This window comes from Phasianus colchicus, chromosome 16 (assembly GCF_987193195.1).
Source record: "Phasianus colchicus chromosome 16, bPhaCol1.hap1.1, whole genome shotgun sequence".
Taxonomy (NCBI): domain Eukaryota; kingdom Metazoa; phylum Chordata; class Aves; order Galliformes; family Phasianidae; genus Phasianus; species Phasianus colchicus.
Genome location: NC_143451.1, coordinates 10,972,938 through 10,985,128, shown reverse-complemented (window position 1 = coordinate 10,985,128; position 12,191 = coordinate 10,972,938). Strand labels below are relative to the sequence as shown.

General features: G+C 42.9%; 1 long non-coding RNA gene across 1 annotated transcript; it reads right to left on the bottom strand.

The window, feature by feature from the left end:
* Nucleotides 1–791: 791 nt before the first annotated feature.
* LOC116237536 (uncharacterized) lies at nt 792–12,191 on the bottom strand. The gene is made up of 2 exons (XR_004168757.2): nt 12,103–12,191; nt 792–2,701 (listed from the first exon to the last, which is right to left on the bottom strand). It is a non-coding gene; the product is annotated as an uncharacterized LOC116237536 (long non-coding RNA).

Sequence of the window (12,191 nt, the reverse complement as noted above, 5' to 3'; positions counted from 1 at the left end):
ACCCAGCAAGGCTTTTGTCTCCATCCCCACATGGGACTTCTTCCATCTGATGGGAAGGGCTGCAAACTGAGAAGCTCTGAAGACCAGAGGGGAAGTGGCTTTAATGTCCCAAGAAGCTTTCCAAATGCCACCCCCTCAATAACAACCTCTTCCAATTCTGCCAAATATCAAAACTAGAGGTTTCTCATGGCCCAAGGATGAAACAAAATGTAAAATAATAAATACTTCAGGGCTATAAAACCATTGTATCTAAGTGATGCTGAAATAGGGTTCCTTTTCATTTAAACATTTGTCATATTTTTTAAGCTAAAATTGACTCTCCATCCCACTTCTTTTCAACTTATCTTGACCCCTGAATCAAAACATTTCTTCGTTTAAAAAATACAGACAGTCTTGTTTCAACAATTGCAGTGCTTCCTCCTGAAGGAAGTGGTCCCGAACTGAGAAATTTGTCAAATCAGCTCCCATCAACAATTTTGGCTTTAATAAATTGCCTCTCCTAAAGGGAAAAAAACCACAACAGCTAAAATTTCACTACTAATAATTACCATCATCATCATCCTTACCAGCTCTTGGTCTGGAGAGCTATTCTGGAGTATTAGAATGAGGGTTTGAGAGTGAGGAGGCCATGATTTTCACCAACTGCAGTGACAGACAATGGCTGCAGGTTGGGAAGGATGGGCTTCACTGCACGGACCTCTCACAGGAGCCCACGGTGCCCAGCCTGCACTGCCTCAGCTGTAAATACTTTGCTGGAGCGAGCCCCTCTTTGACAAAGACAAGAGAATGTGTTTGTTAAGGAAAAACAAGCTTGTCTTGGATTGTCACAAAGGAAAACTGCAAGCTAGGGCAAGATGCTGTTGCTTTGCTATCAGGGTGAACAGGCAGAGGCAGCAGCAGCCTTGCTAGGGCTGCTCTTGAGGGAGCCCTCAGGACAGATTCCCAGAGCCTCTCCATGATGAGAGGAAGCACAGATCTGCTCTGCTTGTCACCAGGGCACAGGTCAAGAGATGACGAATTTTGTGTGTGGAGGATTTAGAGCAAAATACAGGAAGGACAGCTGTCAGGGTGAGCGTGACAGGATCTGCCTGGAGCTCTGTCTCCAGCACTCTTTGCATCTTGCTTCTTGTCCTTAGACATGGCCAATACTCCCAGAAGCACAGATAAGGCAATCTACAGTATTCCCAGCGTCTCTTCCAGCCCCTTTTCTCCAGGTCTGTAAAAGCTGCCCGCTAATAGCAGGACAATAACATTCTGCTGTTCAGTCCCCAGAAAGACTGCAGGAGGGAGCACAAGGCACTTTCATCCATGTCAGGCAGACTGGTGAATAAGGACAGGGAGAACTCGTGGGTGGTAAGGCACCACAGGCATTTCCATGCTTTATCACTGTGTTGCTTTAACTCTTCTGCAGCCTGTCCCACATCCAGGGCACCCCGCTGCTGTGGGGCCTCTCTGGTATTTATGTGTCTTCCCCAAATGCCACTTCGCCAGCAGCCAGTTGGGATCCAGGGATCCACATGATGGTGCTCCCCACTGAAAGAAGGCTTGGATGTTTAAGGAAGAAAATCAAATGACGACACCATTATCTTCAGAAAAATCGCTATTGTGAAAGAGGTTTATGCCAGATAGAACCTATATTCTTGCATAAGACTGGAGTGGGATCTACAGTAATTGGTTGTATTTTGCAGAGGAGAGGAATAGAGACAGCCAAAAATTAGGATCTTGTGAAGAACAGACTCCTTACAGAACCTATTCTTGACAAAATTGGTTTTATTTGTAACTCAGGGCCAGAAAGGACTTGGTTCATAAGGATTAGAAAGCACTCGCCACTGACAGTGAAAAATAATTACTTTAAAACTGCAAAGTAACGTTAACTGTGATTAGGTAGAAAACATAGTGCAGCCTTGACAGAAGTTTGGATATATGTACCTTTCACAGAATTAAATGGGCAACCTCCACAGCTGCAAATAGAGTGACAAACAGTGAATGGCTTGAGAACATAAAGGAAAAATAACAGTGAGATGCCATCAAACCTGAAGTAAATAATTGATGAAGCAACTCAAGCAACCACTTCCTCATCAGAATGCTCCAGTGCTGACCTTGGCAAGAAATCAAGAGGACCCATCCAGAATAATATCCCTCTTTCACATACAGCATTGTTTGGAATCTACAAAGAAGCCATGTCCTCTAATGCCTGTGCTGAGTTTTCATCTTTAAGTGGAGCATTCAGTATTGTTCCCTCCTTTTCATGCCACAGCTTCCTCTTAAAATGCAGAGACAGGATGGAAGAAAAGGTTTCCATGTTAAGGCTTGGCTGAAAGGAATAAATATCCATCAACAGAGGAATCATACAGATTGAGATGGAGAAGTGCTGTGTTAAGGCTGGAAGAGCACTTCGGAACGAAAGGTGGTACATTTAATGAGTAGGTTACTAAGAGCTCTTTCCCACTGCCTTGTTTGGAGTTTATTTGGTCTTTTGCAGATGTGAGAAATGCAAGAATTGGACGTGGAGGTGTGTGCAGTCTGGTGGGTAGCATCCATCCAGGCTCTTCTGCGGCAGGATGCAAACCTAGGTGTGGAACTTTGCCCAAGAAGGGCAAAGGGAAGGTGGGACTACAGAGTCACTCCTCTGCTTCAAGGACACACAACCTCCTTCTGGCTGTCTGCTCAATCCAGCCTTCGCATTAGTCACCTCTGCAAGCTGTAAAGAACCAAATGCAGAGATGACATATTCACGTATTTTGCAACCGCATTTTCTCAGAGAGACTGCAAAGCTTTTGTTTCATTAGCACTGTATCAATTGTCTCACACTTCTCCACTGCTCCTTTAATGAACAGGGTTATCAGTGTTTCAACACTGCAAATTAACAGAATCAGAAAATTAAATGATTCAATATCCACAAATGTTTTTTCAGGCCCATGGTACTCGTGTTCATTCAAGTAAAGCCAATCCTGGAACATATTTGGGCAATGGCATTGCTACTGTAGCAGAATAATTACTGTAATTGTCACAAATTGTTAACTCAGTGGGTGACACGGTGAAGTGCAGTTCATTCAAAACGTACATGAACCAAGCAGCCACAGAAAACAATATCCTCCTCTGAATAAATGTCACAGGAAGCTTTACATTTCATCCTGCTCACAGCGCCTTCAAATGGTTTTAATTTCTACTCATTTGCATACAATTAGCAAGTCAGCCTCCTTCCTGCAGATGACTGTGCAGTCAGTCATCCTGTCTGCCACACTGCTGAGATCTGGGCTGGAGCTACCTTTGCTTATGTGCTTTTACTGTATCTACATCTGTGCTCATTTAAGTACAGGAGCTGCTGAAAATGTCACTCAGGCTCTGCTATGATTGCTGTACTCATCGGTGATGTCTTGATAATGCTGATAACCTTCCTTCCCCCGCTTTGTGTGTGCCTGCATCTATATAATAGAGGACACCAGAACAGCTGTCGCTACCTGCATTTCTCATTTGGTCAACTCATCTTATGCACTTCAAGATTGGTAAAGTCATTCAGCAGAATTAAATGAGAAGAAATCTGGAAACAAAATCTCTACATCTAAAAGCCTTTTCTTTAAGGAAGGTCAGACCTGAGCCTAGGCAGACAGAGCCCTTTTTCAGCTGGGTAGTAAATAGATAAGGATAGCAGCACATAGCTGACTTCACATCTCTGTGCGTGTACCTAACGGCGAGCAAAGGATTTCCTGCAAACTCCTTTCTCAGGCAGCTACAGAAGGTTGAAACTTGTCAAGGTGATTTTCCAATCTTAAATGGTATTTTTTTTCCCCCTCCTTAAGCAAGGCATTTCCATTCTGATGGATATTTTCTCATTTTCTGATATCTTTCTTAGATACTGCTTTCTGCTGTTTCTGTCTTCACTTTTTCCAAAAGGCGAAGGGGACAGAGAACTAAAACCAAATGAATCGTTCTTTTTATCTCACGATCTACAAAAGGAAGATAATTTTCTGTCACTAAGATTTAATACCCCTAAAGAAAAACAAACACACACTTTTTACCCCTGTAACATTACTGTTTTAACCGCTTCCTTATTACAAAGAGACCTTCAAAATAAACGTGACATGCAATGTGATACACAACTGAAGATCACCTTTCCCTGTTTTTTTTTTTTTTCTTCTATGGTGCCTTCAGAGCTGCAGACCTTTTGTTGCCAGGATTGCACAGGGATCACTTGAGACAGAAGCCTACCTGCTCAGTGAGGCTGTAAGCCCTGTGCAGAGTGCTGGAGCCAGTCAGAAAGGCAGCGTAAGAGTCAGCTCTAAAGCAGGGGGAATTCCTCCTCATTGTTTATAGCTTTGCTGGAAATAAGGCAATGCCCCTCCTCCAAAAGCAGTCTGCTTTTAAGATGATAGACTCATCGGAGCTAATCCTGTTCCACTGCACATGACAGTCTAAAGGCCAAATTCTCATTCCTCTCATGCTGGGGTAAAAGGGTTGCATGCCACAGCCAGGCACTAATGAGACACAGCTCCGAGTTTGGGGTTTGCTTCAGGCGTCACCACGCTTCCCGTAAGATTCCTACAGACACTCTGTCTGATAATTGTAGGGATGATGTTTTACAGTAATGATGAAATATTGCTTTTGAGAGCAGTGCTTTCAAAAATAACAGCAATTGCATTCGAAAGAGCAATTCAGAGGCTGGCTGTGCAGGTAAATTACCCGGAATACCTGTAAAGATAGTCAGATAAAATAACTGGAACAACACTAGGGCTAGTATGGTGCTCCAGAGGCAGCTAAAACATTTTTTCCCATAAATCCTTTGAGTAAGACCAACCTAATAACTTCCTCAGGGAGTGACAGCCCTCTCCACAAGGATGCTTTCTTTAAATTTCTTAACGTGCAAAGGAAAACACTTGATTTCATTTGACAGTAGCAAGACAGATGTTTTACCTAAGGATGCGAGTGAGCCAGGTTCTTCTCTGCCTTCCTTGCAACCTACCCTTGGCTACTTAATACAGAAGCACACACCTGGAGGTCAGCCTGGGGCTGAGGATAAAAGGAGTGTGACTGAAGCCTGTTTGAGCAGCTCTTCTCCCTGTTAGATCCAGGCACCTTGGTGCATGAAAAGGAGTCAACACAAGTTGTCCAAGAAGGAAGGATGAACTGTGTTTAAACAGCTGAAAGCCTGTTTGATTCCTATTGCCCAAAGCTTCATTTCAACTGGCTGTAAGCCTTCAGAGTTGCCCAGCCACCACAGAATGAAATAAGGCTCTGGCCATCCAGACTGGGACATTTGCTTCCAGCGCTTGTAAGGTGTGACTGCATGAGCAGGGAGTATGGATGGCCTGCTTTTCAAAGAGAGGTAGAAAAGCAGTAGAAATGTCAAGAAAAATGAAAGGTTAAGCACAGTATAACTGCTCCCTGTGCCATGATGGGCGCATAGCAAACCTCGTGTAAGAGGACTGAGAGGGTAAGATTCAGATGCAGTCTGTAATTAGTTTTTTACATCTCAGCGTAGATTCTAAGAGAGCCTCTTCAGAGTAATAGAGTGCAGGCTGTCAGATGCGTTTATGGACAGATTTATGTAACACAGCTGCTTGCAACAGCTGGGGTTGGTCAGCACAACCCAAGACAACTCCTTTTGTCTTATTGCTTACTATGACAGTGGGAGGGAGCCCAGAGAGACTGTTTAAACACAGACTCTGGACCTTCCGTGATGATTTGCTTGGGGAACAGGTTGACAATTGCCTCTTTCATCTACACTTCTGAGATCAGAAGAAAATTATCAATGTCATTATAAAGATGGCGAAACAAAGGCAAAGCAGTTATCAGCTACATTTATTCTCTGTGCACTCCACTGCTCGCCTTATATGAGCCTACATGAGACAGTCAAGACAGGGAGAGGTAATGGAGTCTCTGCTGTGCTCATGCTCAACTCTTTTTTTCTTCCTGACTTATTCTTTTTCATACAGGAGCAGAAAGAATTTGTGCTTTCTGCACATTTCTGGGATGTACGCTTTGTTCAGGCTGCAACCACCCTCAAATTATTGGTGCTCCCCCAAATCAGTGCTGTTTTGGGAGAATCTCCATTTTGGCTTGGACTTTGCTTTTGTTTCTCTTGGAGCTGCATGACATTGCACAGCTTTACTAAGGATAAGATCACAGACTGTGCACCATGAAGATTAAGGGAGCTTGTTCATGGGGATACTGTGGTTTTGTTAATGGACAAAAAAGGAGATTTTTGTGAGCTCAACTTACATACAAAATAAATGCACATCACTGTGTTCTAATTGCAAATAGCTTGGCTGAGGCTTTAAAAGCCTTTCATTCCAAGTCCACTGTTTGTCAAATGTCTTTTAAAACTAACCATGGTTATAAAGAGCACATTATTATTGTTAATATGTACAGGAGCCCTTTCAGCAATTGCCCTACTCCCACTCAGTCCAGTACAAACACTCTCTCCTAGCATGGAGGATTGGAAAGAACATGAATTAAAAGGGGCCCAGATAAGAGGAAAATATCTGGTTTCATAGACACTGTGAAACCCGAAAGGACTCTTGAAAGGCTGAAGATCCAGAGCTGCTTAATCCGCATGCAGAGACCCCAGCAGCACCGAGCTTACAGAACTTCACTCTTGCCATGATTTCTTCCTCTTTAATCTGCTGTGTTGTGCACTTTGAGTTTAATTTCCCTAGGATGAACTAAACTTTTTCACTTCACTCACTGGGTTTCAGGCACTAGAACTGCAGGGGAGCATTTGCCTTTTCAGCGCTGCCAGGGAAGCTCTGCCTCTCTCATTCTGGCCGAGGGTGGACAGACGAGGCTGGATGAGCATCTCACAGCTATCCTTCCCTGCCCACTGCAGCACATCTGTGAAGCACAGCACCACCTTCAGCCTTGCTCTACGAGCCCCTGTGTGACTTGGACAATGAGATCTCTACATCCAGAGATCGAAACAGAAATCTGGATAACTGAAAGCATTTAAATTCCCACTGAAATCAATGCAATTCAGATGTCTCTGCCTTCGAAAGATTAGGGGTCAGGATAATGAATCCCATTGATTTCCAGTGAACATCATTGACATTACTTTTGAAAGCACTCCCAAATTGCTGCAGAATTTCATCGTTCGAGTGACTTCACCAAGGCTGTAAAGAAAAGCCTGCTACAACTAGGCATTAACTCAGGTCCTCTACATCTGTGTAGTTCTGTTGGTTCTAAAGAGCCTGGTTAATTCCACGCCCCATGTAATTTTACAGCTCCTTACTTAAAGCCATGTTACACTTCACCCCACTAAGTCCATCTCTTTAAGAGGTATTTTACAGCAGCCAAGCAGTAACATGAAGGAAAAGAACAAATCCCCTTCGTTGTTGTTATGTGGTTTAATTGGCTGTGAAACAGTTGAATAAGAAGCCTCATTTAGAGGAAGAACATTGATTAACAAATATTTACCTGGAGATAGTTGTGTGGACACAAGAGAAATAGTGGAGTTGGGGAGATACAAAGGATGAACTAGAAGCTATTTAGAGCACTACAAACGCAGCAGACCACAGCCTCATTTGGTCATGTAACTCCACCACAGCAAGATTAGAAATTGAGTCAAAATTAAATATAAATCACATGTAATGCTATTCAGTAAGTACGATACAATGCAGTGTAATAGCCTGATATTGTATATTAGCCCTGGGAATTAGTAATTAAATTGCCCACGCTGGCAAGCAAACAAATATCTGGCTGAGGGCTGAGAAAAGCCACATTTTTGCTATGCAGAGTCATAATCTGATCATTCTGTAAGCTACTTTGGAGATAAACAGTCCAGGAGAAAATGTCAGTCCTATCTACATACATTAAGTGCAATTTACATAAATTATCATCCTGTAAAGGATCAATATGTGATTTTGTTCATGACTCATCTGTCATCTTCTTTCACCCCATGTGAAGCTGGGGGGTGATCTGTGTGTCAATGCATGGCCTTGTCTGATGCCAGCCCCCAGCTCTGCCCCTGACAAAGACACTTTGAATGTGTGCTAATTGGCAGGGCTCCAATCTAGCTTTTTCCCCAGGCATTTAACACAATCTTCTAACCAAATTAAAAAGTATAAATTTCTGCTTACGCTACACTCAGACACTGCGACTGAAATCACTGCAGCTGACAATGTCAGCTATGACCTCTTTCCTCAGCTGCACAAGGCCAGAGAGGGCAGACTGAATTTTTAAGCTCTTTGGTTTAAGTTCGCATAAAAACAATTGTCTGGGAAATGTGAGATGCTGCAAGAAACCGTGTGATAAGATTATGAATGTCACAAACTGTTTACATGAAGCGTTCGCAAGAAATTCTATTTTATTGTTTCTCAGGCTGAGAATTCCTCCTAATTGGACATAGACTCTCCCAGGCTTGTCCAAACCCTAATGAGAACTGATGAATCCAACAGGAGCATAGGGAAATTTCCTCCCTTCACAGTAGCCTTATTCATAACCATACCAAACTCTACCTTAAAGTATGTGAGGTTGTGAGCCCAGAGGGACCTCATACTTCCTTCTAGTCCTTAAAATGGACAACCTCATTTGTCTGAATATTTCTTGGCCCCCTGAGAGATGAATAAAACAGTAGCTTCGGATCTGCAATTCTTGGGCTGGCTACCACCATGCCTCATTGCTGTAACAGCCATTGTTGAGATTGCTGTGCCAGAACCAAACATCTTTCAGAGATTTCCTCTCCTTTCTTCAAGGCATAAAACCCCTCCTCAGGACCTCGTTTCCCTTGGTAAAGTATTTCAGTGTGGGCTCCCCCATTCACTTTCTTGATTGCTGGTCTAGCAACGTGGGCCTCTTGTTTTACCCTGGGTTTTAATTCCTCCAGCCCCTTAAAAATATTCCAAAAAAACAGATGGCACAGAAATGTCACTGCTAGTTTAATGGTAAATGTGACAAGTAAAACAGAAGAGGGAACAGCAAAGAAATTTGTAAGCACTCCTCCTCCATCCAAAGCAACCCAAGGAAGCAGGCTCTCTGGAGACATCATTCTCTTGGAATTGAACATATGGCAAATAGATTTTCTAATTTAAATTCACAAGTGAATGTTAGAACTTCAGAGCCAAAACCAATATACAATTTTTTTCTTACCACTAAGCAGTAGTCAGGGTCCTCTACTGTGTTTTACTTCAGAAACTGAAAGGGCCAAAAGTGAAAATCTCACTGAAATCAATGGCTAAAATCCTCCAAGTTTAACAGAGGCAGGATTTCAAGCCGACCCTGGCAAACTTTCACATACAGGGCAGCTGCTCAGCATCAGCATCCTGACAGCACCAGAAGCCTACATAAGCTCTTGATGACAGTACCACACTCTACAATCCCATGTGCTCTGCTGGCAAGCAAGAAGTAACAGGTTACTCTAATTTTAGAAGTTTGCTGAATGGCCATTCTTGGGCTTTGGGTATGAAATCTTCACACTTTAGCAAAAACACTCCTGATCACCACGTGTGATCCTCATCTGTGCCATATTCCTAGTGTTTACCAACAGCACCTCATCATAGGCTTGTTTAGTGTAGCCACACCGCTAATATATTCCACAAACAGAACATCAGCAAAGTGCAGGACCATTCTTCTGTCCCAGAAGCCCCAGGAACCCAACCACGCTCCTTTCACTTGAAGTTTTTCCTTCCCTTCAGGCTTTTTCCAAGCCAGCTCCCACCACCTGGCTTCAAGATGCCAGGGGTGAGCTGCTGCTCCATCTTCCAGCAGGAGCTGCACTTCAGCCTCAGGAAAAGGCATCAGTCTCTGCTGGTCTGAATCTCACAGAATTCTTACTGAAACTGCTAAGAATTTACCTGCCCTCAGGAGTGAGCTGGAAGTTATACTGCATTCCTGGGTCCTTAGGGAAGAGATGAGCATTTTAAATGTAGGACAGTGTTATTAATGATAAAGAAGGAATTATAGGATGTAAAATGAGGCTGCTGGAGACATCTACCTTCTGTTTCTTATATAGTGAGACATCCTTATGTGTTTCTGCACTTATCTACAGAGAATGTATTCCATTAGTAAACCGAAAAATCCTTCTCTCCCAATCATTTATTATTTCTTACAGCTTAAGATAAGTGAGAAGTTCAAAAATTGACACAGTAAAACAACAGCTGGGGCTCCCAGAGAACACCTTCCCTCCTGTGTGCCCGTTTCACTGCTGCCACAGCACTAAGCACCGGGCATGCTGTGACCTGAGAACAACCCGCTGTCAACCAAAATCTCAACCTTAATTTTGAAGCCACAGCAGAACAGCCACCTCAGCAAATCCCAGCCCCATGCAGGTGTCCCCTGAGCATGCTGCAAAGCTATTTCCAAGGAGGACAGATGCTGATGAAGACAGAGGCAGGGTCAAGCTGACGTAGGGCACCAGGGACATGTGCTGGGTTGGTGCAACAAGAGCAAAATGCTGCTGGCAGCTTTGGGTTAGAGAGAAGTAAGGAACCAGTGCCTGATCACACAAGATAACCATCTGCTTCTGACCAAGCAGTGAAGCAACAGGTCCAAAATGTGCCAGAAGATAACAGAAGCTTAATGATTTGTTTTTACTGCAAGAAAGAAATGAGCCAGTGGAGCAAGAGACAGAATTATGTTCCTTTATAACATTATGGACAGACAGCACAAAGTTCATTGCTAATGGGGTTAATCCTTCAATTGGGAAAAAAATCAGATGGTAGCACCTTTAAATTGGCTCTGGGCAAGTACTCAATTATTGTAAGACACCAATTAAATCAAAGCAGGGTCATGATGTTTCAGAGTGGAGAGAAACAGTTCTCAGGCTCATCTGGCTCATCAGATGATGAGGTTAGGAGTCTGCAGTGACTGAGGTTCAAGTCAATAAACTCCTTGTAATTAGATGAACTCTGGTGTTTTGTTTTCCTTACAATACATATAATTAAGTGGAAAAAGAAAAAAAAAAAAAAAGGAGATGTGAAAAGACAAGAACATCCCATGCAAGTAGAGATGAGTAAGGCACAACTGTACCTCGTGCTTCGTCTCTCCCCAGGCATCACCACGTGAGTCATTGATGGTCTTATCTGAGGATGAGGCTGGAGCCCCCTCCACCACATGAGAACCATTTAAATCCTCATGCTAAGGCTTTACAAAGGTTTTAAAGAATACAGTGATCTTTGGATTTCCTGTCTGCACTGGGGAATGCAATTGAGTCTTCCCTATGAGATGCATTCAAAGGCTGCCTGTTATTAAAGACTCACTAAAACCCTTAAACACTTGAGATAAAACGAAACCTAAGTAGGATTCTCATTACACTGAGAAACACGATTAACTGTCTAGCTGTCTTTGGAGGAATTTAACTGTCTGCACCTGGGTCACTGTCTGGACGGGGTTGACTCACTGTGACCAAAGTGCCAATGAGCTTTGCTACAGATAAGGACAACTATGGACCATTGACTGGTGACCACAGGGACTTGAGCATCGGTATGCTCAGGTCACACCTCATACTTAAATATTTAAACAGTCACAAGTGTATAACAAAAAGACCAAAACAAATCTCAAGCCTTTTGAGAAAGGCTTGGTTTCATGCACTCTGAGTCAGACTTTCTATTGCTCTCAGTGAGCTGAAACTACAGTCACCAATTGATTTGGATTTTATTCTCTAATAGCTCCAAAAGATTTCTCCTGCATTGACTTGACAAGAGCCTCTTAGTATTGCCAGTTGGATCAATTGAATCTGACTGATAACATTGTGGTCTTTGTTCCCTCTTTTATTCCTTACATCTTAGCATAAAGAAAACGTGCAATAGGATGCTCTCATGATATTGGGAAGAAAAAAAAAGAGAGAGTCACCATGAATATACCTAGATTTTATCACAGCATCTCCCCCTCATTCTTCATTTAGTATTTGAATACTTTTCCAGATCAAGTTGCATAATTACATAGATTCATTGTGTTACAGATAATTCGATTGCACTAAAGAATATCATAGCCTGCCTTCTATATTTCTTTTAATATAAGTCCTCAACAAAAAAACACCACTCTTCAATAGTGGCGTGGTGCTCAAACAGCCTGTGTAGGGTTGTGGAAGAAAGGCAATGGCAGAGAACCAGTTCTAAACCACCCAAAAAAGCAAAAGTCACAATCCAGTTAAAGAAAGAAAAAGTTGCTTACCTGTCCCAAAGGTCAGGGTTCACCAAGCACTCCAAAAAGAGAAACCTTCAAGTAAAGAACCTTCTCTTAGGGCAGCCAGCCCCTAAATG